This window comes from Hemicordylus capensis, chromosome 2 (assembly GCF_027244095.1).
Source record: "Hemicordylus capensis ecotype Gifberg chromosome 2, rHemCap1.1.pri, whole genome shotgun sequence".
NCBI classification, from domain to species: Eukaryota; Metazoa; Chordata; class Lepidosauria; order Squamata; family Cordylidae; genus Hemicordylus; species Hemicordylus capensis.
In genome coordinates, this window is record NC_069658.1 from 78,399,964 (window position 1) to 78,415,150 (window position 15,187).

At 41.7% G+C, this 15,187-nt stretch overlaps 1 long non-coding RNA gene across 1 annotated transcript; it reads left to right on the top strand.

Annotated features, from left to right (window-relative positions):
* The first annotated feature begins 342 nt into the window (after positions 1 to 342).
* On the top strand, positions 343 to 7,808 carry LOC128342254 (uncharacterized). Its single transcript, XR_008314867.1, has 3 exons — positions 343 to 456; positions 4,519 to 4,560; positions 7,629 to 7,808. It is a non-coding gene; the product is annotated as an uncharacterized LOC128342254 (long non-coding RNA).
* The last annotated feature ends 7,379 nt before the right edge of the window (positions 7,809 to 15,187 follow it).

The following is a 15,187-nucleotide window of genomic DNA, read 5'->3' on the forward strand; positions in this document are numbered from 1 at the left end:
GACCACCTTTGGACATCATGCAAAACTGCAGGCAACCATGCCAGAGGTTGGGGTTTGCGGTTGTCCAAATGTGGGAACCCTGAGTTCCATTCAAAAAGTGACCCAAGATTCTCAGCCACAAACCTAAATGTGTACCCTTGGTTACTCTTCAGTTCCGCAGGCAATAACTGCAGTTAGAAAGTGATGCCATGTCGTCTGAAGGCTGCCGCTGCTTGGAACTGGAGTTGAGGGTAGGAAGCTCCTCCCTCTCTCTATCCCTGATTGGCTGCCATGCCTGTCCTTCATGAGAAGGAGGAAGCCAGTGCAGCCAGACCCCACGCCCAGTCTCCTAGACTCCAGACTGCATCATCTGGGACAGCAGCAGGGGGAATGGGGGCAAACCGCGGGTCTGTTGGACCTGAAGTTTTCCATTATGTGTGAAGGCAGCCATAGAATTGGAGACAGTTCATTCATGAGGTACTAGGCCAATGCTTCCCTTTTGTTCCATCCTTCCTTTGGGGACAATTTTTGATGGGAAAACAGTGCAAAGGGAAAGAGCTAATCTTGCTGTTCCGGGATACTGGAGACTGGCCTCCTAACAACTGTATTTTTTGTGTGAAAATACAAGAAGGTGCTTTTTAAGCACATTTAAAAATGCAAGTCAGTGCACATCTGAAGAATAAGTCATTGGATACAACTTTAGTAGTTATTTGTTGATGTTCTGATCAAATCTTTAAGGTCTTATTGTTATCTTTTATAAGTTTTTTCCCCCCATTTTAATAAAATTAATTCTTCCTCTTCCCCCCCCCTCTCTCTGTTTCTATGTTTGCTGCTGCTTTACTACTTTTTAAACTATCTCAGCTGTTTCCATGTGCAGCCAAGAGCAGGCTAAGGCAGCCAAGAGCGGGCTAAGGCCGCTCTTGGCTGCACATGTGTATTGCTGAGAGGCAAGTGGCTCCCAGCGGTGGCATGGCAGCAAACCCACTTAGAGAGCCCGTTGCTTAGTCAGGGTTAAGGATACGAGAGCGCCATTAACCTGGACTAAGTGCTCATGTGTAGGTGCCATATGTCAATGATGCATTGTGGGAGTTCCGGGGGCTGAGATGACTCATCCCAGTCACCAATCCCCCACACTGCTGGGAGCAGTTGGTTTCTATGTGGGCAAAGATCCACAGACCGAGGATAGTATGTGGACCAAAGATTGTGAGGAAAGTGAGTCTAAGCAGCCTTCGCCGTCTCCCTCCCGGTAGCCCTCTCACTCACTTGTGAGAATGAGCTCATTGTGTTGTTAATATATGCACTATTCTCATGTTTTATTGTGAACTGTACTGGAAAATATGTTTTGGATGGTATATACATTATTAAATTGATAAAAAATTATGACTCCACCTCAGTTGCCTGTTAACAACAGGGACCGCTATCATGGTGGTATCCTTGATATTTAGCTATGGAAATAAGCCGTCAGGTGTAAAAAATTGTTATATATGTGTAGATGATGATGATGATGATGATGATGATGATGATGATGATGATGATGGCAGGTTCACACAATTGCTAGGAAGTCCAGTTTCCAGGAACCTATGTTTCCCAGTGGGTGTGTCATCTGAACCTGCCAAAGTCCCATTGCCCGCCAACTTCAAATGTTGATTACAAAGTCTGGCTTGGGAGCAGTGTTGCTTCTAAGGCATGTGCACGTGCATGCGCTCACAAGTTTTTTGATGTTCGTTCAGTTAATTTAAAATCCCACTCGGGTTCAATCAGGAAGGCCCCACTCTGAATGCATGTGTGCACACACTGCCTTGATACTGCACACACTCCAAGAATAAAACTCATTCCTCACACAGATGGAAAAAAAATGAGGGAGAACACTGCTTGGAAACCATACTTTAGTGGGTTTGGACAACATTACTTGCCAGTGTACTTTCAGGTGGTTGTGTGGTCCCACCACTGTTGTTGTTGTTGTTGTTGTTTATACTGTTTCTTTCCCCAGAAAAGTTCTCAAAGCCATTTACATAAAAGCAGTTAGATTACTACTTAGTTCTTACTAGAATCTCTAAAATGTTTTGTTTTATTTGTTTTAAGTTCTCTCACAAACATGGCTGCATAGCTACTGAGCTAACTTCAATACAGAGATGTAAAAACAAAAACCCATAGCCCTAGTAACACATTATGTTACACACATGTACATTACAGTGGTCCCTCGACCTACGAACTACTCGACTTACGATGTTTTCGAGTTACGAATGACAAAAAAGACCGGAAGTCGTTGCCATTTTAGATGCGGCTTACTCGACCTACGAATTTTTAGATGCGGCTTACTTGACTTACGAATGTTTTCAGACCTCCGTGGATGCGCTTTTCGACTTACGAAAATTTTGACCTCCGAACGTGCGTTCGGAACGGATTCTTTTCGTAAGTCGAGGGACCACTGTATTTTCAATATGTGCCTATATACAAACCTATATGCATGTAGTTATTCACACATATTCAATACACAGATCATGTACTAAGGTGCACTTTTAAAATGTGCACTACCCAGCCCTACCCAGGTATGGGTAGGGCTGTTCATGTGAAGCGCAGGAATTGTGGCCAGTATCAGTGCTGCCTCTCCAGCTAGCCCAAGGTTTTCACCCAGGCTTTTACCTGAGCCGAAGGGCACAAAGATGCCCTTTTACCCAGGTCCCTGGTTATGTATCTGCTTGGGCTGCCAGCAGCCCAAGCAGACACAGAGCTGGGCACCTAGAGTGTCCAGCTAGAGGGGAACTCCCTCCATCCACCATGCTCCTCACACAGTGCATTTAGGGGTATCTGGAGTCTAGGCTGCATTTTCCCGACCTCCAGGACACCGTGCTGCCAAGAGCAGTGCAGATCATGTGGGTGCACAAGCCTTGTGGCCCAAGAAGAAATGAAGATCATCTGGAGGGAAAGTAGAAGCATTCCTGCCTTCCCCACAACCCTCCCTACCCAGCGCAAAAAGGTTGCGTGAAAAAGGTTGTGTTGCAAATGACCTTAATGCCTGAATAGGGCTCATGTGTTTCTCTTATCAATACTTGTTAAACGTCCCTGAAAATGCCTACCAATGTTTTGCCTGACAAAGATCTTCCTTTCAAATGTCCTTTGAGTTTCACTTTATGTGCAGATGGGTGGCACATCTGTGGACTGCCTCCCATACATACACATGGGATTACTCTAAACTTTCTAATTTCGTAGGCAAAATTCCATCGCAACTCAGTAACTTGAGAGCTAATTTTTAAGTGCAGGCTCTCATTCTTTCTGTAAGAACAGGATAACAGTTACCCACACCTTAGCCATGTCATGGCTGGTAACATGCTCTATGTGGGGCTGCCCTTGAAGAGTTTTCAGAAACTGTGGCTAGTGCAAAATGAGGCAGCTAGGATTTTATCTGGAGCTGCCTGTTGGTTTACATTCTGAAAGAGCTGCACTGGCTACCAATCCGTTTCTGAGACCAATTTTTAAAAGGTTTTTAAAATATGTTTAATGTTGTTATAAACCGCCCAGAGATTGGAGTTTGGGGCAGTCTACAAATTTGAAAAATAATTTAAATGAATGAAATAAATAAAACATGCTGGATTTGACCTTTAAAGACCTTAATGGTTTGGGCCCTGGATATCTGAAGGAATGCCTGCTCCCAAGGGTTTTTGCCCGCTTGACAAAGATCATTGGAGGGGGGCTCTGCTCCATGTGCCAAAGGTAAGAGAGGCTCAGCGGTCGAGCATGTGGGACAGGGCCTTCTCAATCATTGTCCCCAAGCTTTGGAATTTTCTCCCAGCTGTCATCCATTCCTCAGCCTCCATCACATTTTTTTAGAAAACAAGTAGAAGGGTGGCTCTTCACCCTGCTTTTATATGAGAGTATGGTTTTTACTGCTGCTGTCCTGTGTTTTGTGTGTTACTGTTTTATATAGGTTTTTAAACTTTTAAATAGATATTTATTATGTTTTTATTTATATTTAATATTTGCACTTTTCATATTTTAATTATTTTAGGGTTAGGGTTGTTGTTTTGTTTTAATTATATTGTAAGCCTCTTTGGGATTATTTTAATGAAAAGCATAGAGAAATCAAACAATAGACCAAAAAATACATCTTTTTTTAAAGCACACTGTGCTCTTTTCTTGACCTACTTTTCTTATTCCCTTGGCTTCTATTGTAAGATTATGTATACCTTCCCATTCATTTTTTCTTCTCCTTACTAACATATAAAAGAGAAAAACCACCATTACCAGTCTAACAAGGGATTGGTCTACTTCTCACAATCCATGCTTGTTATTTACAAGCTGCAAATATCTACAATCAGGTGAAAATGTCTATCAAGGGGTGCGATACGGGTTCTCTGTATAACACATTCATTCCACAATGTACTTGTACACCTGTTACAAACAAACTTGTATTAGAAAATTGCTAATTGCTGTGGAAACAAATGTACAGGGGGAAAGAAAGGTGCCTGTTAGAAATAGAGCAATTATATTCTAGCACATATCACATATTAATGTCATCTAAAAAACATTTTTTTCTTCCAGATTTCCTTTGCTATGCTTTATAGACAAGAACACGACTGCTTGGTAAGAAGACAGAACTCTCTGGATAGTGTTGTCTTTTTTCATCCTGTTCACTGTCCAAGATAGTGAAAGAGCTCATCTGTGAATCACAGTGGTTCAGAAAGCAAACAATTCCTCATATCCTGTTTTCGTTAGCAAAAAAATGCCTGTAAAAATGCCTTGTTCAATATATTGGCTAGGCCACCAACACTACCCTTTACATGTTCCAAATGTCAAATACTTTCATACATCAACAAAATTTGCCAGGACTCATCCTGACCCAAGGTCAGGAGCCAAGAGTGTGAAGTATAAAAGCAATAAATCAAGACAGCTGTGTGATGAGCTGATGGGCATGCAGCTGAGTTTTTCCGCAACATTTTTTTATAACTGAAGCCACATCTTGCTTTACTTATCCTTAGATATGTTCATAAGACACAGGGAAGTGACCAGCTACACACATCCATCTATTCTCAAAAATTACACTTCTGCTAGCCACTTTCTTGCATGCAAAAGGGTCCCTAAGTGGCAGACCTTTAGCCTCTGTAATTTCAGTAGAGACCCAATAGATTCACACATGAAAATCAAGAGGGTTTTTGTATGTGTTTTCTGTGTCTCAAAGGTAAAATTAAAGATACAGACATATGGAACAGATTATAATAGCCTGGGCATGGGACTTTCATGATCTTTATACTTCTTTAAAGTTATAGAATCTTCCTGTACATTAACACTAAAATAAAGGCTCACACAGAAATTTTATGATTCATGAATTTAAAGCATTTAATTCCATCCATAGCATCTGTTTGGAGAAAGTAAACAGACCGACCCATTGGCCAATATTGTGAGCCATAGCAGATGGAAAGCAGTGAAGTGGCTGACTGACACTCATGTACTTCTCAAAGAGCACAGTAACCAAACCATCATTATCAGAGTACTAAGAACATAAGTTGGCTGCCTGTTCATGGGCTAACTTCTAGATTCTCACTGGACACACAAAAGCATCCTGCCTGACTAGCAGAGAATGCATGACCACTGTGCTGGATGTCAGGGAGTTTGGGCAAAGTGAATTAGTGCAAGCAATTTGTCACTGTTTTGGGGTGGGATGATCACGAGTAAAGATTCTGTACAAAGTTATTAACCTATGAATCTCCCTTACTCAGAATTAGACTATTAGTCCATTTGGACTGACTGGCAGCAGCAACAAAGGTGTCAAAGAAAAGTCTTTCTTTATCCATCTTACCAGGGGGGTGTAGCTATAATTGAGTGGATGGGTTCAAAGAATTCAGCCCCCCCGATCCTGAGGGGCCCCCAGCTCCACCCCTCCATATTTTCTTCATCTCCCTCATTCCAAGGGGCATCTGGGAAGAGGGGCAAACACGGGACTCCTCTTCCCTAGCTAAGCCCCTGCTTCTGACTAAGATGTTAAGATGGAGATGTGAGGGACTGAACTTTGATCTTTTAATGCCAAGCCTGTGCTTTTGCCTAAGGTATGGTACCTGAAAAAAAAATAGATGTTTGTGAATGGCCTGAGGGATATACTATAGATAAGGGTTTCCTCAGCAGACCCTTTTGGGTTGGATGTTCCTGTAGGCTGAAACTGTCAATGGCTTCTTGGGTCTTACTGATTTAAAGAACTACTTAGAGAACTACAACAATGCCTACTGGCTCCCTTTGGTGCATCTTTAAGTGATGTTGATGGGAATAGGTGAAGCAGTGCTAGGTAACAGCTTAATCTTAATGGTTCAGAGTATTCACATAGAAGTGCAGTAGGCAAAGGGAACAAGTGGTTCCTTTATCAGGGCTAGGGGTGTGCAATTCGGGTTTTTGGGTGATTCGGCTCAGACCCGAACCGAATCACCCCTGTTCTGTTTTGTGCCCGAATCTGGGTCACCCGAATCACCCTTGATTCGGTTTGGATTTGGATTTAATCTGAATCTGAATATGAATTAATTCGGGGGGTAAAAAGGGGCCCAGGGGCAAAATTTTGGGGTTGGGTGGTAGTGCCCAATGGGTAGAGTCTACCACCCCAATTTCAGGGGGATTGGGCAAAGTCCTGATTTTTGGCAAATTTTTGAAGTTTTAGTGACTTTGGGGCAGTTCTGGGGCATAGCATGGGATCTGGGCAAAAGGAGTGGGGTGGGGTGGTAGTGCCTAATGGGTGCAGGCTACCACCCCAATTTCAGGGGGATTGGGCAAAGGGCTGATTTTTGGTAAATTTCTGAAATTTTCATGTCTTTGGGGCAGATTGGGGCAGAAAGTGGGGCCTGGGGCAGAATAGTGGGGTGGGATGGTAGTGCCTAATGGGTGGAGGCTACCACCCCAATTTCAGGGGGTTTGGACAAAGGAGTGATTTTTTGAAAATTTTTGAAGTTTTAGTGACTTTGGGGCAGTTTGGGGGCAGAAAGTGGACCTGCCCCAAAAGAGTGGGGTGGGGTGGTAGTGCCTAATGGGTGGAGGCTACCACCCCAATTTCAGGGGGATTGGGCAGAGGGCTGATTTTTTGAGAATTTTTGAAGTTTGGGTGTCTTTGGGGCAGATTGGGGGCAGAAAGTGGATCTGCCCCAAAGGAGTGGGGTGGGCTGGTAGATAGTGCCTAATGGGTGGAGGCTACCACCCATCCCCAATTTAAGAGTGACTGGGCAGAGGGGTGAATTTTGGTGAATTTATTTTTATGAGGTTTGTCTTCATAAGGTGAAGTGTGCTATATTGATTACTTCCTCATATTATTCATAGTAATAGAGAGTGTGAAAAAGTGAAAGTGGGGTCATGAGAGTTGTTTAATTGAAAAAAATCTCATTTGCTATGATAGAATGAGAATTCACACCTCAGAAAAAACTTCAAATTTTTTTGCACATCCCTAATCAGGGCAGATGCCTTGCCCACCATTATCCCACCAAATTTGATGCATTCACTCCCTTCTCTATCGCTTGTTGGGGCTTCCCCTGAATCCCACTTTCCCCTCCCCAAAATTTGTCTGACGCAGGGCATCAACCTCAAATGTTCCACACCGCAGAAATCACCATGCAAAAACTAATTGTCAATCCAAATCACATATTTAGTTATCAATAGCCAATCAAGATTTCCCGTCCATCTAGGAGCATTGCCTGATAGTGCTCTCAATCAGTCAGTAAAAGGCACAGAGGAAGACCAATCAGAGCACTACTCCATTGGACACAGGTGTGGCACCAGGAAAGCACCATTGCTCAACACAGGTGGCCAATGGTGAGCTGGATCAGGTGTCTCAGCAGGAACTGCTTCTTCTGGGGAGAAAGAGTGCTGTGGTGAGTCACTTTTCTAGTCCTCATTAACAGCTTCTTCCCAAATTAAGGTTGAATTAAAGTTGTGTGTACACTAGTTATTCCATTCTCTCCTCCCCTCATTTTATTATTGGCCTGAGTCCTTTTGCAACAGCTTAGCAGCTCTGTAGCCTGATCTTACTGCATCTTTTATATAAATTAGCACCAGTTTAAATGAGGTTTATTTCCACATGTCCTCGCTGTGTTGTTCCTGGATCCCTGCCTGCCTCCTCTCTCTTTCTCCATTCCTCCTTTTCTTCTCCAATGAAGAACTGGAAAGTTAATTCACCATGCCTACATGTTATGAGGGCTAATGTGGTGTAGTGGTTAGAGTGTAGAGATGTGCATGAATTGATTTTTTCGATTCAATTTGTACCCAAATTGAATCACACGCACACATCCGATTTGTTTTGGGTCCAAATCTGCTTAAATCTGGGTTTAGTTATTATTTCCAATTTTTGAGGTGTTCTGAGAGTGGATTCTTTGGTGCAAAATGATAGTGGATTAATCATTTTGCACCAAAGATTATGAATGAACAAAGATGAACAATGATAGTGGATTCTTTGTTCATTCATCATTTTGCGCCAAAGATAATGAATGAACATCTTTGTTCATACATCATCTTTGGTGCAAAATGATGAATGACCAGAGAATCCACTATCAGAACACCTCAAAAACTGAAAACAATAACAAAACCTAGTACCCCATGGGCTTGAGGTTTGGGGCTGGTTGGCACACCATGCACACTACACTGCGACTTGTTCTGGGCATGGAGTTATGGGGCTGCTGAAATCCCCATTACTCCCTATGGGGAAAGGCTTAAAGATGCCAACTTAAATTTGTTTTACAATCATCCTTTTGGCCAATTTCTTTGGAATTTAGGTGGTAGCTTCCACCCATTGGGCACTACCACCCAACCCACTGTGGCCACAAAATGGAGTTCTGAATTTCCATACTTTTTCGGGTCCGAATCTGGGTGATTTGTTTTGTACTCAAATCTGGGCAATTGAGCACAGGGGTGATTTGTTCTGCCTACAAATTGCCTGAATCAGCTAAATTTGGGTACAAATTATTTTGTACCCAAATTGATCCACACATCCCTACTGGGAAGACCCCTGTTCAGTCATGAAACTCACTAGGTGACATTGGGTAAGTCACTTATCACTCAGCCTAACCTACCTCAGAGGGTTATTATTGTGAGGATAAACCTAACCATGTATACTGCTCTGGGTTCTTTGGAGGAAGTGCAGGATACAGATAGAGTAAATGAATAAATAAGAAGTATTTTAATAGACATATTGTGGTGGCTTGTTTTTAACTGATGTGTTCAGAGATTATGAACCCTTTGGGAATAAAGAAGACACTGAAAAAATTGCAGCAAGCTGCTGTGGCCCCTTGAGTTAGGGCAGAACATAACAAATATACATAATTGCCCACCTGAAAACTCTCGAAGAAAATCTCATGCTGTGCTAAAATGTATGCTGTGATGAAATTCAGTTTCTGAGATTCTAGTTTTGATTTTGCTCTTTTGCTTCATGTGTATGTTATGAATCCCAGTGTGACTGATTTGTCCCCATTTTGACTGGACTTTAAATCAAAGGAATTAATCCAGTTTAGCACTGATGTGAGAGAGGATATTTAAGTCCAAACACTTGGGGGGGGGGGCTTTTTTTGTCTCCTCTTTACTGCTGTGGGTCACATTTTCACAGTAGGCTTGACAGAAGCCAAAGGATTCTGTGCCAAACCTGCCACTTCAGAAGAGAATTCTATTCCAGAGGATAGTCAAAGCAGCAGAATGAAAAATGGAAAATCTATGCTATTAACAAAGAAGGTGATGACAGTCACCAAGGTGAGTGTGGCTGGCTTTTGTTACAACCTCCAAAGGAAAGTGTGAGGAGATGGTAGATATTGAAACCACTGAAGTCATCAGTGCCAGCAACTCCATTATAGTGAAATCAGATCAATGTGAGGGAGGGGGAGAACCACTACTGATGTTCTCCTTCTCTGCAGCAGTCCTGAAAAGGTCTGAGATCACTGAGAAAGCCGAGAATAGAAATATTGCTTTGTTTTCTCTATAATGAAAAAGGTTGGGTGGGGGGAATCCTCTAAGCAATGTATCCTGAGGAGATTTGTTTCTTTGCCAACTGAGGAAAAGGAAATGAACACTGAATCAAAACAGCTCTTTAATCTTTCCAAGAAGATGCAAGTTAAGCTTACAGAAGCACAAGAAAAATAACCACACATCCATTATAGGGTAATTTGTCTCCAGAAACGATAGAAACAAAGCAGAGTCAAGATAGCATTTGATTTAAAGGTCAGACTTGGTATACAGTTGAAAAGATATCTGGAGTCAGGTATCATGTGCAACTGCTGGGTTACATTTTGAGTGTGGCTAGATATAGCAGATGAGTTGCATATTGATATATTCTGTGGTAAACAAAAAACAAAAAACAAATACAAAGTAGACATTCAATGTGCTATTGAACTGTAGCATGACCGCTCCCCAAAATAATGCCTAAAAGGAATCTAAGAAACAGAATTTGGCTTTTGTTATGTTTTAGATGTTACAGATGTTAACTTGTGCTCTTCTACATCTGGATTTAATCCAACTCCTCATAGCAAACACACTTGTGGGAAAAGCCGTGGGTGGTTTCTTAAAAGCCACCTTCTGTCTCAGCTCCTAGAGCAATTACAAATACAGATGGCCATTGAGCCAGTTCAAAGATATTGGGCCAAGCTAGGTGGCTTTTACCACACGCATCTATGGCAATTTCATATATTATTTGAGAGCCTACATTTGCTGTGTGCCAATTGGGGGGAAAAAATCTTTGTCTATGGTGGGATGGGTGGGATAGATTAAAAAAATTATATTTGTTTATTATTTTATCAATTTTAAAAAATAGTTGTGTGTGTATATGTCTAGATGTGAAGGAATTGCTGTTTGATTCCTCTTAGCTGTGTTTCGCTTGTAAAAAGTGCTTAGAGAGAAACTTAGGGTTTTTATTATCAAGGTGGGGTTAGTGGTGCTCTTGGTTGGTTTCTCTTTTGATTACATAAAAACCCTGGCCAATTACAAGTCAATTACATTACATAAACACCCTGGCTGATATCCTGATTAATGAAGCACTTGCGGAAGAACTTGCGTAGTATAAAGCTGTTGCACTAGTTATTTGAGCTATTTATTGGAGCTGGTGTTACAGACTAGTGTTACAATATTACAAGTATTCTTGTGCTTGCACAAGAGTTGTCCAAGCTGCAGTATTCCTCATCTGTTCTAAAGAGATTTTTGCACAGGCATACTAGAGTGAATTTACACAAATCCCTACCTTTTAGTGTGTGTGTAATCATCTTGTGCTGGGCCCGCACCTCCCCCATATTGGCCAGCGAGTTGGAAGCAGGGAAAATGAGGAGTTCAATCCCATCTGCCCACTTCACACACAGATCCTGCAAAGAGGATGGACACATGTGAGTCAACACCAACTGGGTTTATGTCTTGGGCGACAAGGATGCCGAGCTCCCCTGAATGTGATTCTGCTCTGCATCCAGGGCTATCCCAGTTCACATCAGCTAGAGGTTGCTAGGCAAATTAGGGGAGATTCAGGAGGTCTTGGGCATCCAACCTACCAGCCCCAGAAGAGGTTCCCAAGACCAGTGAAAACAACTGGGTGTAAATGCTGCACCTAGACAAAGTGAGACGCTTTCCCTGGAGTGAAAACACGAGGATTCTGTCTCCTCATAGTGAGTGAAAATCACACACACACACACACAGAGAGGCAGGAAAATGGACATGTTATTTCAAAATATTTTTTTAAAAATTACTAGTCCATGAGCAAGGCCCACAAATTTTGGCCTTCTTTACCATCTCAGGGGACAAATGCTCATAGTAATTTTTGACATCTGCCTGCTCCCAGAGATGGAAAATAGGCAATAGCACTACTGAACTTACAACTTGCTCTGTGTTATCACCCCTTCTTTATCCCTTCCCCAAATGATTAGGATAACATTGCAGTCATTTTTGCTCAGAGGAAATGGTTAGGGTAACAATGAACAAATTGTTGTACTCTTTTCATGGAGTAATCTTTGGATAACATTCCTGCCAATTGTCATTGTCCATTCCTCTGACATCAATGACATTTTATAGTAGTGTTTGCTTTTAAAAAACTTACTGCAATGTTACCATCTATTTTCCATCTCCAGGGGTGATGTTCCATCACCAGATGAGGTTCCATCACTAGATGGACTTCTAAATGGTGTCAAAAATCACTTGAGCATTCATCCCCCTGAGATGGTACCAACCATCCCAGCTGGCTTGTGTAATATATAGGTTTTGGTGTAAATATTTGTATTCCAGTGAGTAATGAGATCATCATGAGACTGAAGGTTTGGGTTAGCTAGTTGAGGGGCAGAAGTTAGTAAAATGAAGGGGTTCTTCTCAAGCACTTGAATGAGGATTTGCTTTCTTGGCTTTATGCATATGGCACATGAAGTTCAAATTTACTACTACAACAAATATCTATATACTGCTTTTCAACAAAAAAAAGTGTTCTAAAAGCAGCTTACATAGAAAAAGAAATAAGATGGTTCTCCATCCCAAAATGACACACAAAGTAGACACCAGCAACAACCATTCTAGGGATGCTGTACTTAGGTTGGATAAAGGCAGTGAAATATAAAAGAATTGCCACTTTAAAAGGTGTCTCTTTTCTCAGTTAGCAGGAATGAAAGAATGAAGAACAAGTTCAGACATAGGATGAATGTTTTGAAATCTCCCTGTTCAAAAATCTCAAAGACATTACAAGCTGAGCGCAACCTCACTTCATGATAATGTCTTTGGTCTTTTGCTAGTGTCCACCTTTTCTTTCACACACTTCCACAAACATAGCAAGTTATGAGGAGGCGGGACAAAGGCATAGCACCACATGCTGGTTACTGTAGATGCTGTTCTCCTTGTTTTTCCACACTCCATAGGTTTAAGGCTCCCATGTAAAAGAAATTTATCACCCACAGCAGGATGTCTAAATTGCAATGCCATAGATTTGTCTTTCTTATCCATTGTTCCAAAATGAAACTCCACTGACAAGATGATAGAAAGTTCAAGGTGGGAAAAACAAGTGAAACATCAGATGTTCACCCACGACAAAGTAGACCTAACATTTTAAATGGTATTAATGTGAATGCTATGACATCGTGAAGGAGTGCTTGTTACATTCTAACACTTAGATAGAGCAATAGCAGAAGGATGATTGATTATATTGAACCAATGCTTGTCTTGTAATAAAATTCAAACCCAATCTCTTGTGCATTGTTCATGTCAGAATGTCTAACTGTGACCATTCTCCAATCTTCTGAAAAGCCTTTTACTTATTTGAACCTCCCATTGCCTTGCCCAGTGGTTTCCCCTAGCATAGGATTGGAACTGAAATTTCACCAAAGTGAAATTCAAAAAGAATTTCAAAGCTTCTCCCAAAGAGATAATCAGAGAAGCTTCTCAGCTGGTTGTTTTGTAGCTCCTCCCCTCACAAACACAAAGTAATCTTATATAGATTTAACTAAGTGTGTATTTAGAAACAACTCCATTTTCTCCTTCTTCTTCCCTTCCCTTTTCCTTTCTGCTTCTACTGCCCACACTCTCTACAGGAACCACTGGAACAAACTTTTACACAACAAAACATAGAAGTTACTTGGTAGAATACAACAATGGTTTTTCCACTTCCTAAAACTAGCTAATGTATAGGAGTAGTGTTGCATATATGAGTAGATACATGAGTGCTCTAAAGTTGTCCATCTGACATTCGAACTGCATGGTGTTGTCAACTTGACCATGCAAATGGCCTCCACACATATGCAGAGGTCATGTGAATGCTGGAGCCATGGCAGCTGCGGCACAAGATGCCAGGTAGGACAGCACTGCTTGCGGCAGGTTGCAGGTGCTGGCAGTATCGCAAGTAATCACTTTTTAAAGGTACCTCTCACTACCCTCACTGGCTGCCCCTGTTCTCAAGTAATCGTATTCCAGCTGCAGGGAAGAGTACCTTGTACAGGAAACATGTCACAGGGAAAACTTAAGATCCCCACCCCATGCTGTAACCCCAGCCCAGTGGCGCTCTTTGGACTGGACTTCTGGGCGGAGGTCCAGTCCTCAGCAGGCCTGGAGGCGGCCCTCCAAATTCTGGGCTAGGGGGAGCCTCCAAATGCTGAGAGGGCCACTAACCTAAGTGGCAGGATTGTCCACACAAAACATGGTATCTCTCTGCAAGTCAGTGGGAAATATCTTACTCAAAATCTCTTCTAAAAAAACCCATACAATAGAGTTTCCAGCTTTCCCTGAGCATGCTCTGGTGTAAAAAATAGCCTGCATTGCAGCTTCTCTGGTAGTATTTCAGCTTCTCTGGTAGTGGCAGTGATGGCAAGGGCAGGGCGCAAAAGTCTTTTACATCCAGGCTCCAAAATTATCTAGGTGAACCTCTGCCCCAGCCATATTGGATAACCTTGCCTCTGCTTTTAGCTGAGATGGGGTGGGGGGAGGGTATAGGAATACATGTATTTCCATAATCACATCTAGTTTGCCTTTCAGATACCTGTATCCATTGGGGCTAACATGAAGAAGAACAGTATCAAGCAGATGCAGCTGGACCAACTGATTTTTGTGAGTACAGAACTTTAATACATTAAAAATAGGTTGTTCACATTTCACATTTGCAAACTTTGTAGCTACATCTAGGGTGAGTACACAGAATCATTTTGAATATTAATAGCATACTAATTAGCATTTTGCTTTAACTACTCATAAAATGATTGTTGGCTCTATTTGTATTATGTATTTTGTTTATGGTCTATTCTCACACCATCTGTCAAACAAAGACAGAACTCGCTCACTTTCTGTGGTGTAACCACAACTGTATGTAGGTGGATTGCACATGTTCGCAGAATTCACGTGTAACTGGAACTTATTTAAAATGGGATAGAGCCATTCATTTTCAGAAGATTAACTAAAATACTTCAGGATTAGAAATAGTTCAGAAATGAACCTAGGTTAATTGATATCCATAAAGCTGGAAGGGTATCCCTTACATAGCTACAAAACGTTAAAAGCAAACAGAGATAGTTTTGTGAGATGCATTTGCTGCTAGATTTGTATACTATCCCAAACTTATGTCTCTGGGTAGTTTACAACAATATCAAAAGCAAATTAAGACAAAAATTAAAACAAAACAATTAAAAACCACAATTCTAGTTAAAGAGCTTGGGCAAACAAATGCATCTTTAAAGACTTTTAAAAAGCTGTCAGAGATGAGTAGGCTCTTATTTCAGCGGGAAGTGCAATCCAAAGCCTAGGGGCAGCAATGGAGAAAGCCAGT